The sequence below is a fragment of the Pelodiscus sinensis genome, chromosome 4, assembly GCF_049634645.1.
Source record: "Pelodiscus sinensis isolate JC-2024 chromosome 4, ASM4963464v1, whole genome shotgun sequence".
Classification (NCBI taxonomy): domain Eukaryota; kingdom Metazoa; phylum Chordata; order Testudines; family Trionychidae; genus Pelodiscus; species Pelodiscus sinensis.
Window position 1 is genome coordinate 74,016,271 of NC_134714.1, and position 19,902 is coordinate 74,036,172.

A 19,902-nucleotide genomic window follows, 5' to 3' on the forward strand; every position below is an offset into this window, starting at 1 on the left:
AGCCATTTATGCATTGTACCTGCACACTAAATGAGGTAGTGTTTCCATGGAAAAAATACATGATCATGCAACTAAAGATGAGAATGCATATACACAAGGAGGTCAAATTAAAGTTACCTGGGCAACCATAAGCCTAGCATTTCTTAACTTTTGAATGCTTGGCTTTTTAACCTAAATTATTTTAATGTATTTGTTTTGTATGGGATTTCTTAGGGTTTTTTAAAAGACAAAGGTAAAAATCAATTTTATTATGTACAACTTATTACAACCTTCCTATGATGATTAATTAGAAGTTTTTGAACCTTACACCTTCAAACACTACAGTGCAGATTTTTATGCTTCAATTACAGGGCTAGCCACACTGAATTGGCAGCTAGATAAGATTGTTTTCCCAGAGTGACAACATAAGTTGCTGGCACAGCAAAAAGGGATAGTCAGGATGAATCTGATTCAGCTCTTACTTGCCCACTCCAATAGATGGAGGACTCTTGACCCAGGTGGCGTCCTCAGGAAAGGGATAAGTAACTAATACCAGGTGCTGGGATGGGGCAGAGTGGCAAGGAGGGATAGAAACAAACCTGCCTCTGCATGCAGGAGTCATGGCAGGATTTGGGGAGGCTATGAACTGGGAAGGGGGAGGAGAAAGAGTCAGGGTAGAGGGCTGAAAGGTGTGAAGGGACTCAAGGCACTAGGGTTCAGGAATCAGAGCAGAGGACTGGGAAATGTGGGCAGAACTCATGACAGTGAGTGGGAGTGAAGGAGTTAGGGCAAGGGGTTGAGTGTGGGGAAAGGGAAGTACAGGAATCAGGGCAAGAGGTCGCTGGCTCAGGCCAGGGACACAGGCCAGAAGTCTGGGAGGGGTAATCCAAGGCTGCCTGCTGCAGCAAAAGTAGTGCTGATCCAAAGGCAGCTCCTCTCGGGGGGCCAGGGCTGTGCCACATATGCCAGGCTGGCATCTCCTCTGGAAGCAGGGTGCTGTTCTGCCCTGGCGGTGCTCACATGGAGGGCTATGCAGCCCAGCCCACATCTCCTCAAGAGGGAGGGGGCTGGGGCTGTGCTGGCTGGCACCAGCAGTGCTCACACTGGGAGAGGGAGTTAGGGAGTGGGGGACCACTCACCCATGGTGGGTAATATGGAAAATCCTGGCCTCTTTCTTTCCAATGTTGTCTCCCTCCCACACTTGCTGCCCACTGTGGTCATTGTGGAGCATAACTGTCCCTGCTCAGACACCCCTCCCTTTCCATGTTAAGAAAAACTATCTGATTCCAGACACATCCCATTTTCCTGGTACAATCAAACCTTGATCTTGCTTTAAATTAAGATAAGAAGCAGCAGCATACCAAATGTGGTGGCCCTTAGCTCTTATTTAGAAGGAGTTATTGAGCAAACGGACTCACAGTTGGACACAGACTCACAAACTCTAAAATAATTATATTAGACTCTGATATCCACTCTTTCTTAGCTTGCAAATACTTTGTAACTCCGTGGCAAGAACTTACCTCTCTCCCCAAGGCAACCAAGTTACCTTAACACTTTAATGAACATACTTATAAAATAAATTAAATTATAACTGTCATTCTACCAACTGTCACACTACCAAAAAGATTCCACAGCATATAATCCAGGAACCTTACAGAACCTAAGGTCAGGAAATCAAGTGTTACAGAAATTCTGCTTGTACATTCTGTTCTTTTTGTGTTATCTCTGAAGATACAACATACTTATATGATTATATCATACTATTGCTTTAACATTCAACAGTGAACTGGAAAATAAGAGGATGCAAAATATAAAAGTAAAAAAATCTCTCTCACTCTATGTACATAGAAAAAGAAAAATGAGAAGGAACAAATAAAAGACAGACACAGAAAATAAAAAAGAAAAATATTACCTCAAAATGTTTTAACGGCTACTGCTAGGCAAGTATAAAGAGACTCAGATGTTCCACGGGATGCCATCCTACCAATCCATCAAAAAAAGAGGTACTCAAACAATAACAAAACTAGACAAATGCACTCATGTCAATTGGTCCTTCAGGATATCAGGGTCTCAAACAGACTTGGCTGAAAGCACCATAGACCATGTTGGGTGAGAAAATCTTTAGACAGGAGGGCAACTTGTTCATTATGACTGGTTTGTACTTAACTATTTGTTTCCAATATTTTTACACACTATTTACTCAAATCTCTGCTTCTTTTCGCAGTAAGTGCCATCATGTTAAGCAAATTGGATTTTGAATTGAATCTTATAAAGCTAATGCATACTGTTCCTTTGGAACAGCAGGCCTGGTAATTCTGTGAGTGTCCAGTAATAAGAGGCTGGACATTATAGGGAATGCACCAAGGATTCAGGGATTAGTGAGTGCCTATTGCTACTTGTTAGAAGAGAAAGGCCAGCTGAAGCTTGGAAGATGACTGTGTTGCTACAAACAAGTAGTTTTAGGGTGCCGGTCCAAAGCAGGCACAGCCAAAATCTCATGATGTTATGGCTATAAGGTGGTGCTATGCCTCAACACTGTGAACATCCTCACACTACAGGCAGTCCCCGGGTTACATGGATCCAACTTACATCGGATCCCTACTTACAAACGGGGTGAGGTAACCCCGCACTAGCTGCTTCCCCCCAGCAGACCAGGGAGACGCGAAGCTAGCGCTCCGCCCCCCCCCTCCCCCCCAGCAGACCAGGGAGACGCGGAGCGGCTTTTCTCAGCAGACACCTCAGCTTGAGAATAAAGGACTGAGGGAAGTGAGGTGTGGGAGAATAAAACTGAGCTCTGGAGAAATGTTTGGCTAGAGTTTCCCCTACAATATGTACCAGTTCCGACTTACATACAAATTCAACTTAAGAACAAACCTACAGTCCCTATCTTGTATGTAACCTGGGGACTGCCTGTACTTTGACTCCCCACATGAACACTTTGCTGTGAAATGTATGTGAGAGAGAGAGAGAGAGAGAGAGAGACACTGATTTAGCATGGGAAAGAGATGCTGATTTAGCTTAAAACCCTTGCCAAAGCAACCTAAGCTAAACTGGGAAAAAAAAAACCTCATACTTCAACACAAGTGTGTCCTAATGAGACTTAAACTACTACAACTTTGCTGGTTTCAATGTATATGTTAGCTTAAATTGGTATAAATTTCCTGTGCAGACAAGACCTAAAAAAATCATACTAAGTCTTCACTATAAAGAGAGATGCTTTTACATTGGTGCTTTCAGTGTAAAATTGTCACGAGGACAAGGAACTCTGGTTTTTACCTCATTGTAGCAGACCTTGATTAGCTACATCAAGATAAAAGTAACTATTCCTTGTCTCCCCTAGGATTTTACATTGTTAGCTAACTTCAGTACATCACTTTTTACTGTGAATATATAACATTTATTGGATTTTTAGGAATAGTAGTTATAACCCCTTCTATCTTTGTTTATTTTAGATCATAGTAGTAAATGTCTAGACAGATATTGTTTTGCATAGCAGTAATCTTCTCTCCTTAATGGTAGTTTAGACATCTCCGAAATTGGAAGGGTGGGTTTTTGTTTTTGTTTCATCAATGTTCCGCAAGTGCATTAAAACCATCTCTTTTAAAAGATGCTGAATTCACCATCATGGCTACTGCCTTATTTTAGTTAAAGATCAGCATAAATTATCATAAAAATATTAATGTATTCTAGAATTGTTTTGAATATTACTTATTCTACTTAGAAAAAGATGCTTAGATACTGAATGCTCAGATCACATTTCTAGCTTCTTAGGATATTTGTTATATGTAACTGGTGGCCAAGAGATGCCTTCTGTATTCTTCCAGAACAACCCTTTATTCCCCTGCTCACTACAGTCTTGAAAATGCTCCACATCCAGAGAGACTGGTTTCAAGCATAAAGAGAAACGAAAAGTAATAAATATATTAAATGTAAATAAATGCATGTTACTGGGGCCCAGCAGACCAGTGCAGGCTGTCAGGAAGTCAGATAAGTTTACTTGGTTCGTTTCCCCTGCTTTTTCATTGGTAATAATGGATGCAACAGCTATGCAGAGTTGAAGGGGGGAGGGAGGATCACTATTAGACATGCCAAGACCCCAGAAAACATTAGCAGCCCTGATTTGGTTTCCTTTTTTCAGCATGTTATACCACGCTAAATTAGATGATCGCTCCTGATATCTAACCCTCTTTCTTCAGTTCTACTCAGACCACAGCTTTCCTGTTTTTTAAACAAACTAAACACAATTCATTTTCCATCCACACAAATAGTTTGTTTTACGCGATGTTCATTCAATGGTCACAGTTACCAAAGGGGAGTCTTGCAGGGCAACCAAATCCAGTCAGGCAAATGTTTGGTCAACTCCCTGCTGCTTCCAGGAAAGCAAGAGAATCATGGGATTCTACCTGAGAGAAGTGAAAGCAAAAGTCCTATCACTTCAAGAGATTACACTCAGATACAAATGATTCAAAAGCGAAAAAGAGCTCTTAGCTGTGAAATAAACCATCTCAATTCTGCAGTGTCCTACTACTTCTGGCTGAAGTAGATTGCTCTTTAGCAGCAGCAACATTTTAGATTAATATTTCATCAACAGAAACTGCATTAGACTACATAGGCACTGCAGTGACATAGCATTCTTCTGCACCAGTAATGGTAAGGGCATATTTTGTATAGTATTCTTTGATGTTCTCCACAGTGACCTCACATTCCCATTGCTTTGTGGGAATGCTGGAAAGTAAGTGTGAAAGTCAAACTCCCAATGATGATAAAATGTTCTGAATACCCCAGAACCAAATTAAGGTCTATTGCTAGCAAATATAGTGTCCAGAATCCCATATCTTGCATTTGATAATCATCTTCCTGTTATAACATACAGGGTATTCCAGATGTTGGAATAATAATATAATATCATATAAGGCATATTTTTTCCTTGAAGGTAAATAAATTCACTGCAATTGCCCCCCACTGCCTCATGTAGCAGTAAAGACTCCTTCTGCTGTTGATTGCCACAAGAGTGACATCTCTCTCACTTTCAGATATAGGACCAAACGTGTTCATTCCTTCCCAGATAGTAAATAAATCTCAAACTTGTAATTTTCTTCCCAAAAAGAGCCTGAAATTACTCAGATGCCACATCAAATAAGATCCCTCCTTGAACCTAACTAAATCTTCAGTTTCATTAATGAATTCTATACTAGTCCATGGAAGATGCTTGAATGAAAATAAGAGCATCATGGGGCAGCTGTAACCAGAGTCAGATGACTATGGTCTCCAGAAACTGTTATGTTGGTTGGGGATAACCTGCCCAGAGCGTGCTGTACTCTGATCTCCTGACCCTTTCTGCCCACTGAATTCAGGGTTGTGGGAGGGAGACACAGCAGCCAGCTACATCAGCCTGTGCAGACTGGAAATTTAAAAAAAATCTTCATCGGGGATCTTGAAATGACTAAATTTAGCTACAGAAGTGGGAATCTGCTCTGATAACTACAGAAAATGTATGCTGGAATTATGTGCTGCTAATCTGGCTAGAAGAAGACCAAAGAAAGCAATTAAGAAATTTTACAGATAAATGAATAATTAGTTTACCTTATTTTTGCTGATGGTATTATCCTGCTTTGTTCAATACATGTTTTGATGGATGAAAAGACACAGCTTTTGGCAACCATAGCAAATCAAATTGGTTTGTTCATCAATTTGGAGGAGACAAAATATATGCCTATCCATTTACTCAAATCAACTATTAGAGTAGATGAGAAAACGCTATAATTAAGTTATTTTACCTATTTAGGGAGTGAGATATGCAATGGTGGTTATACCATGCTATACATCAAGCAACAAATCAAAAATATCAAACCATTTTCATCAATCTAAAAAGATATGGAAAAGTAGCATTACTGGCATTTACACAAATATACAGCATCATGTCTCTCCTTTTCATGGTGCAGTGTCATGGAAATTTATATAAAAAACTGATAAGAACAGCTCATTCCAAAGTAAATTTGTTCAAAAATATCTTCAATATTTACTACAGAATTTCTACCAAAAATCAGAAATTCTAAGGAGAGCAAACCAATGTATAGCATCAAACATGGTAAAACCATTACAATAAGACATTTATGACACACTTTAAAGATACTACCTACATGACTCCCTCATCAAGTGATAATATTGATACCACCTGAAAAGAGAAAATTAAGGTGCTCTAGAGAACCATTTCACAAAGAGCAAAAAATCAAATCCATAAACATGGCACTCGGAAGCCTAAACCACACAAGACCAAAATAAGTAGCAAAAACCGGCAGACAACTTCGGCACCTAATGGTGCAGTAGAAAGAAAAGAAGACTATAAAGAGGTAGTCTTCAGTGTGCTTGCAAGATTAGAATCTATTTTAAAGACCGTACAATAGAAACAGTTTAGGTATGTCAACATATTGTATTCAGAGACAAAGAAACAAAGGGAAATTTTATTTGTGTGTAATTTTATAGGAAACAATAGTATTATGGCTAGCCATCAGCTACAAGACTAAAACCTCACAAATGGAGGTCTAATAGTTTATAAGAGGGAAGAAAATATTTTATACGTATATTTCAGTAACAATCAGTGGATCAAAATAGCAAACTCTAGCTTTGACTAATATCACAGAGAAAGGCTATATTTCAGAGTTTATACATGGTGAAAGAACACTGCTTCTTCAATAAGGTGAATGATTTTCTCCATTTATATGCCGTTGAAAGGACCAAAGGAAATATAACAAACAGTACTTCTGCTTCTTTCAATCCCACCTTCCCTTTCTACTCTCAGAAAAAAAATTCAGCATTCCAGGATTCTATTCCTAAAGATGTAATACTCCTGGAAGCATCAGGACAAACATTAATAGGTTAGGTAGTTGCCTTAAAATTTAGTGTCTAATCAAAAAATGACAGCTTCAGGCTTGTGAACGTCTTTCCTACTCTAGCCTATACCTTTTCTTGAAAAAATGTTCTTACAACAGATAGGCTATCTAACCTATTTATACAGATATTTGAAGTCAGCATAGCAGTTCTCAAGCTAGGAGTCAGGAATCCTAAGTGGGTCACAAACCTATTTTAATGAGGTACTATAGTTGGCTTAGACTTGCTGGGTGTTAGGGCCAAAGTCAAAGCCCAAGCTCCAATGTCTGGGACCTTGAGCTTCAACTTTGTCCCACTCACAATGGTATGGCTTTGACTCCCCCATAACACCCGCTTGGGCCAATGATGCTGAGAAGGACTCAGACCTCAATCCCTCTTCCTGGGGTTGTGTAATAAGTTTGAAAATCCCTGCTCTAGCATATGCCATGATTAGCTCACAAAACACACACAATTAATTAAAACAATTTTAAATAATAATACAATCCCATTACAGATATCTGATTGACATTGATGAGGAACACGAACTGCACACTTGTGCAAGTCAGGAATGGATAAATAGTCAGTCCTAGAGATATGAACTGTCATTCCTCCCTATAAAACCTTCCACCAATGCTTGAGAGAACAAAAAGACAGAAATAAAACCTCAGAGCAAAACTATCTTGGCACAGGAATATTGGATCTGAATCTATAAAGATATCAAGTGTACAAGGAGAGCAGGGAGGAGTTGGTCAGCAGGACCAGCATAGAAAGGAGGGTTTAATTATTTTAACCTAGATGAGTTATACCTACAAAAAGTGAAGCCATTTAGAAAATAATCTAGATGGTTTCTTGAAATAGAATAAATGTGGGGCCAGTAACATCTGTTCAGAGGGTGTCCTATATGTATGTCTAGCTATATCCACTTTGCTATCAATTTGCAAATCTGACTCCTCAGAACAAGGTGAGGACCCATTCCTCTAGAGTACAGGTGACCTCAGTAATATCTCTTTGAGAAGTGCCTATCTTGGACTTCAGTAAGGTGGCAACTTGATGTCCCATCCACAGTTTCACAAAGCTTTTGTTCAAGCTTCTATTGCTGATGCTCCTTAGGAATTGCAGTGTTACATACATCTCTACCTCCTGGAAGGAAGGTGCTCATCAGACCCTTTAGAAATCAGGGGTTTACTGGTTAAGTAAAAATAAAAAATAGCCAAAGGATGTAATGTACGGATTACCATAAGGGGAACTTGTAGCAACATCCCAGTGTCTTGAGAATAGTAGGTATATCTACTGGAGCTGATGAGAACTGATTCCATTGTGACCAGGTACAAAAATGTTCCCATTTTGGTTCAATACATTTTCCCCTCTCTGGCTATTTACATCTCCACACCAAACATTGTGAATAACCCACTTCTAGGCTGACATTATTAGCTTCATTAACACAAGCAATCCCTGATTCTGTAACTTCCATTTCATTTCATCTGATGCAGTGGGCATTTTCCATGAACGTTTATGCCCTAATAAATCTGTTAGTCTCTAAGGAGCCACAGAACTCCTAGCTGTTTTTTCAGATACAGACAAACTGTTATCCCTCTGAGACTTTCTAGCTGTATCTTTCCTACTACAATTAAGAATAATTTAAAAAGCCTCTGCTAAGGCTATTCCCCACTCTGGCACTCCAAGGCTACGTCTACACTGGCCCCTTTTCCGAAAGGGGCATGCTAATTTCACAGGTTGTAATAGGGAAATCTGCGGGGGATTTAAATATCCCCCGCGGCATTTAAATAAAAATGTCCGCCGCTTTTTTCCGGCTTTTAGAAAAGCCGGAAAAGAACGTCTATACTGGCCCCGATCCTCCAGAAAAAAGCCCTTTTCCTACTTTGCAGTAGGAATAAGAGATCCTCCGGAAAAGGGCTTTTTTCCGGAGGATCGGGGCCAGTATAGACGTTCTTTTCCGGCTTTTCTAAAAGCCGGAAAAAAGCGGCGGACATTTTTATTTAAATGCCTACTGCAAAGTAGGAATAAGAGATCCTCCAGAAAAGGGCTTTTTTCCGGAGGATCGGGGCCAGTATAGACGTTCTTTTCCGGCTTTTCTAAAAGCCGGAAAAAAGCGGCGGACATTTTTATTTAAATGCCTACTGCAAAGTAGGAATAAGAGATCCTCCGGAAAAGGGCTTTTTTCTGGAGGATCGGGGCCAGTGTAGACGTTCTTTTCCGGCTTTTCTAAAAGCCGGAAAAAAGCGGCGGACATTTTTATTTAAATGCCGCGGGGGATATTTAAATCCCCCGCGGATTTCCCTATTACAACCTGTGAAATTAGCATGCCCCTTTCGGAAAAGGGGCCAGTGCAGACAAGCCCCAAGTGCACAAGGTGGGGGCTCACAAGAGACCTTAACATACCTTGCCTCTATAGGATTCTGCTTAAAAGCTTCCCAAGGTCACAGATTCCCTGGCCTTGGCAGGCAGCTGCCACCACCGAAGTGAGGAAGAAAAAAACCCTTTCTTCGGGAACCCAGAAAAAAAGCACTTGGGAGCTTCTTGCAGATGGATACTTCAAGCTCTTTTTATCAAAAGAGATCTTAAAAAAAAAAAGTAAACTGCAATCTGCCTAAGACAGCGAGGTCAGCTGACACAGATCTTGTATTACCTTCCAGGACACAAGAATTAAATCATAGCTTTAAAAAAAGTGGTTTTATTAACAAAAACAAAAAAGAATATACTTGGTAAAGCATACCTGGTTGCTAAGTGTTACAGAGCAACTCAAAAAAAAACAATTAAAGCAGAGAACTGTTTCCCTGGGACTCAGCATAGTTACAATGTATGGGGGCACATGGACTTAGCACAGAGAAGCTTAAGCAAAAAACAAAACAAAGAAAATAACTTGATTGCATCTAAATAGACATTCCCTATCAACTCACGTATTGGTGCTTCAAGGTCCAGTCCATTTCCATGCCCAGTATTCTTTGAAGGCATGGTAGTCCTGCCTAGTTCAATTCATCTTGTTCCTCCCGCTCCTGGCTTAAAAAACTCACACAAAAGGAAAAGCACCTTCTCAACACCTTCTCCCATTGGCTTTCCTAGCTCCCTGCCAACATCTCCTAGCTACCTGAGTTTAACCCTTTAGTCACCAAATACTGGCATGCCCAGAAAAAATCGGCACTCTTATCCATCACAGCCTACAAGCATGAATGCTCTGAGGCCCATCTAAATACCAAATATGAGAAAAAGAGACTCACTGGGATGTTAGCAAATCCAGAAAAGATTGAAAATTGATAGGATGAAATCCGTAGATCTGGAAACCAAAACTACATGGGTCAGTTAAGTGCATTGAGCATGACAAATATTCCATAAACTCCAAGGTAGTAGTGGAATGGACATGAAGGCATGACTTCAAGTCATCTGTCCAGAACAGCTGAAGGGCATTGCCTCATACCAGGGATGTTAAATTTTGATTAATCAGCTAATCGAGTAGTCGATGGAATTTTAATTGACTACTCGATTAGTCGATAAGGGGGGGCGCTTGCTATCGCACTGCGCCTCTCTTTGAAATGTACAAGAGCTGTGGTGGCTCCTGTACATTTCAAAGAGAGAGAGGCAGCAGGAACCCGCGCCAGCAGGAAGCAAAGCAGTCCCCGCTGGCACAGGTTCCTCTCTGTGCCTATTCCTTTGAAATGTACAAGAGCCTCAGGCAGCTCTTGTACATTCCAAAGGGAGAGGAGCAGCAGTGGGACTGGCACGAACAGGACTGTTTCAATCCCCACTCGCACTGTTTCCCTGCTGCCCTCTGCCCCCTATGGAGACAGTGCTGGGCAGGGGGACTGGCTTTTAAGCCAGCTCCCCCCAGCACCAGCTCATTCTCCTCACCTTGCTGCCTCTCTCTGATATACAGCAATGGGGGTGGGGAGGAAGCGACTAGTCGACTTTCCACTCAACTACCCGATAAGCATTTGCTCATTGGCTAGTCAACTAGTCACTTACATCCCTACCTCATACTGCTCTGGAATAATATACATTGAACTTCATGTTGATCTGTAAGTAGGGTAGGTCCCAAGATGCCATGCTCAACTGAGCAAAGATGTTGTTTAGCACTAAACTGTGTAACTCCCATTCTTGACTCGTGGTAAAATGTCTGCTGAGGCAGTCCACCAGTGAGTTTCAAATGCCCGGAAGGTAAATTGCAAAAACTGAAGAAGTTCAAAATACACCAGTACAATAAATTGACTGCCTCTATGAACAGAGATTGGGATTTTGCCCATCTCTGTTTCTCTAAAAGATGGTCATCATACCACCCAATGTTATCCAGATATTGCTGTATGACTAGGAAGAATGAACTATAGACCTCTATCTGACTGCTCTTACCTCCTAGAGATTGATACGTATCTTTGCATCACAAGGCATTAATTTACTCATTCCATGTGACCACAATTGCCATTTCCCCAGACTATAAGGGATAAGTCCATGATTATCAACATGATGGGTGTGAGAAGAAGGAAAGAACTCCAACACACGTTTTTGGTTCATCTACCATGTGAGTAAATCCAAGGTATTGCCATTATAGTGTTTCTTAAATTTGAGACCACGGAACACCAAATAATAATAAATATTTTTTATGCGGAACACCTATGAAAATTTTCTTCCAAAAAAAAAAAAAAAAAAAAAAATTGTCATCACACACAAAAAGACAAAAACAAAAAAGTAACAAAAACGAAGAAGCGGTCACGGCACACCTGCGAATTGTTCATGGAACACCAGTGTTCCGCAGAACATAGTTTAAGAAACACTGCTCTAGCATATATACTGACTGGGACTAGGTTTACAGACAATGGAGATGAAGTCTGTCAAACAGCATTATGTAATTAGAGATCATGTGACCTACCGAACCTGGATTACTGTTTGGGGTTTGTAGGTGCCTTGGTATTTAGACTGTTCATGGCATGGAATCTGACTGAAGAGACTTGGCAAAGTCTACTCCAGGATGTGCCATGTGAGAATCAGAATAGACTTTTCCATGTTTACAAACAGTCCCAAGTATGCCAAGAGTCAGAGAAACAACAAGGTTGCCTACTAAAGTTCCATGTGGGATATTACTCTTAGAAGCTAATCATCCAAGTGTGGGAAGATGAAGAAGCTGTTTTATCTCATTTATGCTTGTCAACATTAAGACCACTTTTGAGAAAACCTTGGGTGGCATTGCCAAATGGAAGAACCCTGAAATGATGTTTCTGTCCTATCAAAGGAGAGATGAACCTTCTGTGGGACAGGAGAGCATCCATACGAAACTAAGCATCTTTCATGTTGAGAGCAAAGATCCATGTCCCTTTTTCAAAGGAGAGAATTGCTGATGCTAGCATAACCATAGAATCATAGAATTGTAAGACTGGAAGAGATCTCAATGGATCAACTAGCTCTGTCCCCTGCACTGACGCAGGACTATTATACAGATCATCCCTGACTAGTGTTTGTCTAGCCTGTTCTTAAAAATCTCCAAGTTAAACATTAAACAACCTCCCCACATAATTTGTTCAAGCACTTAACTACTTTTATAGTTAGGTTAGACATTATGAAAATCTTCCTAAATCTCCCTTGCTGCAGTTTATGCCTTTCTCAGTGATTAAGGAGAACAACTGATCACCCTATTGTTTATAACAAACTTTTACAAATGTAAAGGCTATTATTACATTCTCCCATAGTCCTCTCTTCTCCAGACTAAACAAGTCCAGTTTTTTCTAACTTTCCTCACAGGTCATGTTTTCTTGACTTTTTATCATTTTTGTTGCTCTCCTCTTGACTGTCTCAAATTTGTTAAATCTTTTCTGAATTGTGGAACTGGACACAACACTTCAGTTGAGGCCAAATCAGTACTGAGTAGAAAGGAAGTGGTTTCTTGTGTGTTGCTTACTGCATGCATGGTAGTAGTATAAGAGGTCTACCATCAATCAAGTGTTAACCCTACCCCCTGATCCCTTTAGTCCCTCCCCGTCACCAGAAGACCCGCCCTTGGGGGGTAGTACATCCAGGGTCAAGAGGGACACATGACCAGAAGTAAAGGATGTCATGTGACCCCTAAGAACTCATCCCACCACCCTCTACCAATCAGGAAGGGTTTTTCCCCCGTAGGACCACCTGGCAAACCGCTTTGACTAATCAGGGAGCAGTTTCAGGATCGGGTGACCTGCCCAGAAGTGGGTCATGTAACCCCTCTAAGATCTTCTCCTGCCACCCTCTGCCAATCAGAGCATAGCACTTCCCCATAAGTTCTAGCGCCACAGAAAAGAGACCATCTTGTTCCAAGAGCACATGTTTCAGAAGTCGTGCAAACGCTGAGTGGAAACATGGACTCCTTCGCCACCCCCGCCAGAATTTCGGACTTTGCTTTGGTGCCAAGGGCCTTCCGCCACATGGGGAGAAAGCACTACATCAGAGACAGTTCTGAGGCTGAGGGAGAGGTGAAAAGGGGCCCTTTGCCCCCACTCCTATTGGATACACCAGAATCTGACCCCCAAACCCAACTGTTCACGAGGCAGCCCGATGAGCTAGACGGCCTCTCGTTATCTGCCTCTGTGGTGGAAACTGACCATGGCTCCCAGGAATTGGACGAGATGAACGGAAAAGAAGTCAAACAGGTAAATGAAAGATCGAGGTTGGGGGCATAATGGGTGTTTTGTGAATCTAGCTGGCAATCTCTCGACAGCTCAACAATGACTTTCTAGAGGCCTTTGAGAAGCTGCACATCAGTAGTCCTGTGGGAGTAAATCTATCTTGTGCCAGCTGTTGTTGCTCATGTCTGACACATGGATCTCGAGAACAAAAGGACAAAGTGGAAGAATGAATCAACTTGGACTCCCTAATAGCGATGAGGGTGGGGGTGTCAGGGCGCCCATTTTGCAGACGACTGTAAAATGTGTTAATCCAGGTGATTAATAAAACTTGCGTTAAATGTGTAGGTGTGAATGTGTTCCTTCCATACTTACAGCATCTTTTATTAACACAAACAACAGTCATGTCTACACAGATAGCTATGTTAAAGAAAATATATTACTCCCCTGGGGAAGCTGGCAGCTTTGGTGGGGTGAACGCTCTGTTTCAAGCAGTCAAAAAGCACAATAAAACTTTGAACAGAAGACAGGTAACATCATGGCTTTCAGACCAGGATGCTTACTCTTTGCACAAACCTTCTCGAATACGTTTTAAGAGAAACAAGACCATTGTCTCAGATGTGGATGCACAATGGCAAGCAGATTTGGTGGATATGCACAGGTTCTCCAAACACAACAGCGGTTTTAAGAATGTCGATCACTGTTAAAATATACTATCAAAATATGCCTGGGCCTTGGCCTAAAGGACAAGACGGGCAAAGAGATAGCGAAGGCCTTTAAAATTATTTTCAGCGAAGGTCGCGTGCCTCAAAAATTACAACTAGTGGAAATACAATACCCGCACAGTTGGAACAATATTACTGAGGACACTCGTTTCCAAATCACCTTTGGAGATAAATCATGGAGTTATATCCTACGACAAGGTTACTACTCATGCATACCCGAATTATTGGATTATATGAACAACATTGTGGCACATCATTCTGGACCACCTGATGCGATCATGAATTATGACCCGGTGGGTAGAAAATTTAGACTTAAATCCACCAATGTTACTTCTACGTTTTCTACCATCGGGGAGCTAGCTAACCCAGAATGCTGTTCATGATTTATCTCCAAAGGTGATTTGGAAAGGGGTGTCCTCAGTAATATTGTTCTAGCTGTGCGGGTATTGTATTTCTACTAGTCCCACTTCCCAGGCACCCAGTAGATCCAACCACTTTATTAGCTGTATCATAAAGTTTGAGCTGGTGTTTTGGGGAAAAACCCCACAGCTGGCATTGCTGGGCAAAAAGTGATGTAAAAGCCACCGTCCCCCATTTCTCTCTCTCTCTCCCTTGGCAGGCGGGATTGTTTTTATTTACGCTTAAATGTTACAGAGTTGAGAAGCTTCTACCCAACTGTTAAATTTGTTGGGCCACCCCAACCATTTCACCAATAGATGTTTTTCTCCCTTTCCCTTTCTCTGCTAGAACTTTTTCAATTCTGTAAATCCTGTCTTGTTTGGGGTTCACCTTTTGTAATTCTTCAGGGTCAAACATCTCTGTCACTGTCTCACCCTCGTAATCTTTTAACTGGTAGACAGGTCTCTCACCCCTGGTTAAGGCTTCATCCACTATGAATATCTCATCAGTAAATGTTTGTTCATAACCTTTTTTAAAAGCACCTTTGGTTTTAGAGAGTCTCACGTGGTCCCCTTTTCTAAAAGGGCCAACAGGTTGTTTTATTTTAAAATCGTCTCCATAAACAGTTTTCCAGACCTTCAGAGAATTCGCAGGGTTCACATCAGCAGGTCTGGTATGTATAGTTCTGTGAAAGCTCCAGTTGTAATTCTTTATAAACTCAGGTAACACGTCAATGTAGCAAAAGGTACTGTGGGCTGTGAAATAGCTCCACATCCTAGATTTTAAAGTTTTGTTAAATCGCTCCACAACCTCTGCTTTGACTTCACTGTTAGTAACAAAATGGTGGACACCATGCCGCTTTAACAATCCACTTAAAGGTTTGTTTAAAAATTGTTTTCCCTGATCAGTTTGTAATTTTTGAGGCACATAAGCTTCGCTGAAAATAACTTTAAAGGTCTTGGCTATCTCCTTGCCCGTCTTGTCCTTTAGGCCTAAGGCCCATGCATATTTTGATAGAATGTCTATCATTGTTAAAATGTGTGTTTGGAGAACAGGTGCATATCCACTAAATCTGCTTGCCATTGTGCATCCACATCTGAGACAATGGTCTTGTTTCTTTTAAAACATATTTGAGCAAGCTTGTGCAAAGAGTACTCCTGCTAATACATCTCAGAATGATGTTTGCTTTTTTTTTTTTTGGCAGCATTATTATATTGTTGACTCTTAATTCATGTGTAATCCACTATGACCCACATGCTCTTTTCTGAAGTACCTCTGAGACATTAATTTCCCATTTTGTATTTGTGCAGTTGACTATTTCTTACTAAGTGTAATATGGTGCATCTATACTTATTGAATTTCATCCTCTTTATATCAGTTCATTTCTCCAGTTTCTCAAGATCATTTTCAATTATAATCCCTTCATCCAAAACACTAGTTAGCCTTTCCTGCTTGGTACCATTCACAATCACTGTAAATGTACTTTTTATGCAATTACTCAAATCATATATGAAGATAGTGACTAAAACAAGACTTAGGACAGACTTCTGTCAGATCCCACTCAATGTATCCTCCCAGCTCAATTGTGAAACTTTGATAAGTACTTTCTGAATATAGTTTTCCAACCAGCTGAGCAAACACTTTATAGTAATGTTCATCCAGAATATATTTTTCTAGTTTGTTAAGATGGCCATGTGAGACATCAGAAACCATCAGATGGCCATCAGAAACCTTACTTGAGATACAACACAACTTCTGCCTACATCCTATCCACAAGGCTTTTTACCATGACAAGGAAGGCTATTTGGTTGATTTGATATGATTTATTATTGACAAATCCATGCTGTTTCTTCATTTTCTTCTAAATGACTTCAAATTATTTACTCTGCTATCTTTCAGTATATGAAAATTAAGCTGAATGGTTTATAATTTCCTGTCTTGTCCTTATTCCCCTATGTATAAATAGACACTGTATTTAACCTTTTTCAGTCTTCTGGGATCTTGTCCATCCTTCATGAATTCTCAAAGATAATTACTAATGGCTTAGAGATCTTTTTCAGAAAGTTCCTTAAGTATTCTAGGAAGTATTTCATCAGGCCCTACCTACTTGAACATTTCTAACTTGTCTAAGTAATGGTTAACTTGTTCTTTTTCTATCGCCTCAGATCCTACTCCAGCTATGCTGATTTTCATTGTGTAAGTTGTCGAATTGCTGATACCTTTTATTTTGTGAGGTAAACAAGGCATTTAATACTTTGGCCACTGCTGTATTGTCATCTCTCTCTACTCTGTTCCTTGGTCTTCCTCTTGCTTCCCATGTATTTCTAAAATGTTTTTTTGCTAGCCTTTATGTCCCAAACTAATTTAAAATATTTTTTCCTTGACCTTTCTAACTTTGTCCCTCCATGCTTGTGGATTCTTTTTATATTCATTCTTTCTATTTTGACCTAGTTTCCACTTTTTGTGTGACATTCTTTTGAGTTTCAGGATGTTGAAGATTTCCTGCTTCAGCTATTTTGGTCTCTTACCATACTTTCTGTCATTCCTGTTTATTGAGATAGTTTGCTCTTGTGCTCCTTATAAATTGCCAATTCCCCTGAACTTTTTTTCCTAACAGTTGCTTTCCACAGAATTTTACCTACCAATTCTCTGAGTTTGCTAAAGTCTGCCCTCTTGAAATTCTTTATTCTGCTCTTTTCACTCCTATTATTCCTCAAAATCATAAACTATATAATTTCATGATCACTTTCACCCAAGCTGCATTCCACCTTCAAACTCTCAATCAATTCCTATCTGTATGGAAAAAATCAAATTTAGAATAGCTTTTCCTCTAGGGTGTGTCTAGACTACACCTCTCTGTCGACAGAGAGATGTAAATTAGGCACACTGATATGGCTAATGAAGCTGGGATTTAAATATCCCATGCCTCATTAGCATAAACATGGTCACCGCTTTTTTTCTAAAGTGTTTTAAAAAAAACCAGCAGTCTAGATGCGGATCTGTTGAAAAAGGGTTTATTTTTGACAGATCCACATCTCGACTGCCTTTTTTTCTGAAAAAAAAATCCATTTAGAAAAAAGCAGCGGCCATGTTTAAGCTAATGAGGTACAGGATATTTAAATCCCGGCTTCATTAGCAATTTCAGTATGCCTAATCTACATCTCTCTGTCGACAGAGGGATGCAGTCTAGACATAGCCCTAGTCACTTTTTCTATCTCTGTAATAAAAAGTTGTCTCCAATGCATTTCAAGAGTATGGTGGAGAATCTGTGTTCTTCTGTATCACTTTCCAACAAAAGTTTGGGTAGTTAAAATCCCCTATCACTACCAAGTACCATGTTTTGGATAATTTTGTTACTTATTTAAAAAAAGAGTCTAATGTTCCTCTTCTTCCTGATTAGGTGGTATATTATAGAATTTACCATAACATTATCCTTTTATCTTTCCTCAGGAGATTTACAACAGATCTATCTCCCCGCTTTATCTCAATCTTCATGCAAGAGTATTCTTCTCTTTGATATACAAGGCACCAACTACTTCCTTTTTCGTTTACAGTGTTTCCTGAACAAGCTATATCCTTCAATATTCCAGTTATCTGAATCATCCCATAGTTTCTGTGCTGTAATTATGTTATAATTATTTATTCACTAGCATTGCTAGCTCTTCCTTTTTATTCCCCAAACTTCTTGCATCAGTATACAGATCCCCAAGATATTAATTGTGTATACCCTCTATATCATCTTGTTTCTCTTTCAATTCTTGCTGTGATTGCACAGATTCTCCCTAGATTCTGACCATTCACCCAGATATGGAATTACCTGTGGGTTTTTGTCTCTTGCCCTGGTCTATCTAGTTTAAAACTAGGTTAGCCAGTCTGTATTGGAAGACACTCTTTGCACACCGAAATGTAATTCATGAATAAAAATATTTAGCTGGCATGGGCTAAAAATGGAGTCCCTCTTCCCTTTTTTCTAGGAATTATTAAATAGTTTAGTAAAATCCTTTCCTTTGATGCTGAGTGGAACTTGCTCCTATCACAAAGAAAGAGTCCACCTCCTGTGCCCAGTAGTTCTGGAAGAGGAACCGAGAAAGAGGTTATGCAGGAAGCAGAGAAAGAAATGTGATGGGGGAGCCCAAGTGCATGATAATCTAGCATTTACTTGTCCATTGTGATAGCCCTCCATTTGTAGGCAAAGTAAGATAGGCATTAACCAAAGGGGAGTTCAGAAACAGGAGCAATTACATCGTTAGGTCACAAGTCTTGAACATCTCACGAAAAGTAACTTTAAACCAATGGATGAGGTTGTGTGGCTCTCATCCAGGTGGATGATGCATCATATGTTTGTCTCCACACCTTTGATTCTTCTATGGCATTCCAAGGTTGTTGGTGACAGAAAGGCTGTGGAAGAGGACAGGTCAAAAACTCTCAAAGCCCCGACTTGTCTAGCTTCCTCTGGGTCTTGCTCGACTTCCGATTCAGCTGATGAGAAGGCCAGGTCCATGTCCATGTCCATTGACAGTACTATAAATGCCAGTTGGAGGAAGCTCCAATTTGTGGATAGAAACTCCTTCTTTAGGTAGTTTCCTCTTCTGAGGTCAAAGTGTCCCTCATAACAACTAGACCTCAAAATAGAGAACATTATCCTCCTGGGTAATATGTCGACTCAGTGTCCCCCACAGTACAGAGGTCCCAGTTGTCAGTTTTACCAGATTCAATTCCACAACATACTTAGTGGGTGGAAGACTCTCATGCTCAGGGCTCAACAAATCGCTGTTTCTACTTGCCCATGGTGAGTAGATTTCAGCCGGTCACCTCAATCACCGGCAGCGCGCGCATGCGCAATGCGGGTCTTGCGCATGCGCAGTGCAAGGCTGGCGAATAGATTTCGCCACTGTTTGTCAAGCCCTGCTCATGGCAATGGACTGGTACTGTCAGTAAGATATCTAACTGGGATCTGATAAAGTGTATTCCATTCTCCATTAGGTGCTTCCTTAGTCTGATTTTTCATCCCTATTGCATCCAAGGTGGGAAAATCCTGAGCATGAAGAGAGCCAAGATACAGACTTGGACAGAGACTACTTGTAATCTTTTCTAGTCTCAGGCACAGAAAGTCTACCCATGTGCAGAATATACAAAGATGCCTGTACTCAAGAAAGAGTTTAAAGATTTAGGTATATGGTGGATCTACAATGGAACAAGAGCTCAATGTAACAGCAAAAAGGGCTAGCTAATGAAGTCCTTGGATGCATAAACAAGTGTATGTTAAATAAGAGAAGAAAGGTGGTATTAACCCTGTATATGAAAATTTGTGAGACCACAACTGTACTACTGTGTCC

The 19,902-nt window shown here is 40.4% G+C and overlaps 1 protein-coding gene across 5 annotated transcripts in view; it reads right to left on the reverse strand.

Moving 5' to 3' along the window:
* FUT8 (fucosyltransferase 8) overlaps window positions 1–19,902 on the reverse strand; it is a 176,086-nt gene that overhangs the window by 100,848 nt on the left and 55,336 nt on the right. The gene's annotated exons all lie outside the window — the stretch shown is intronic.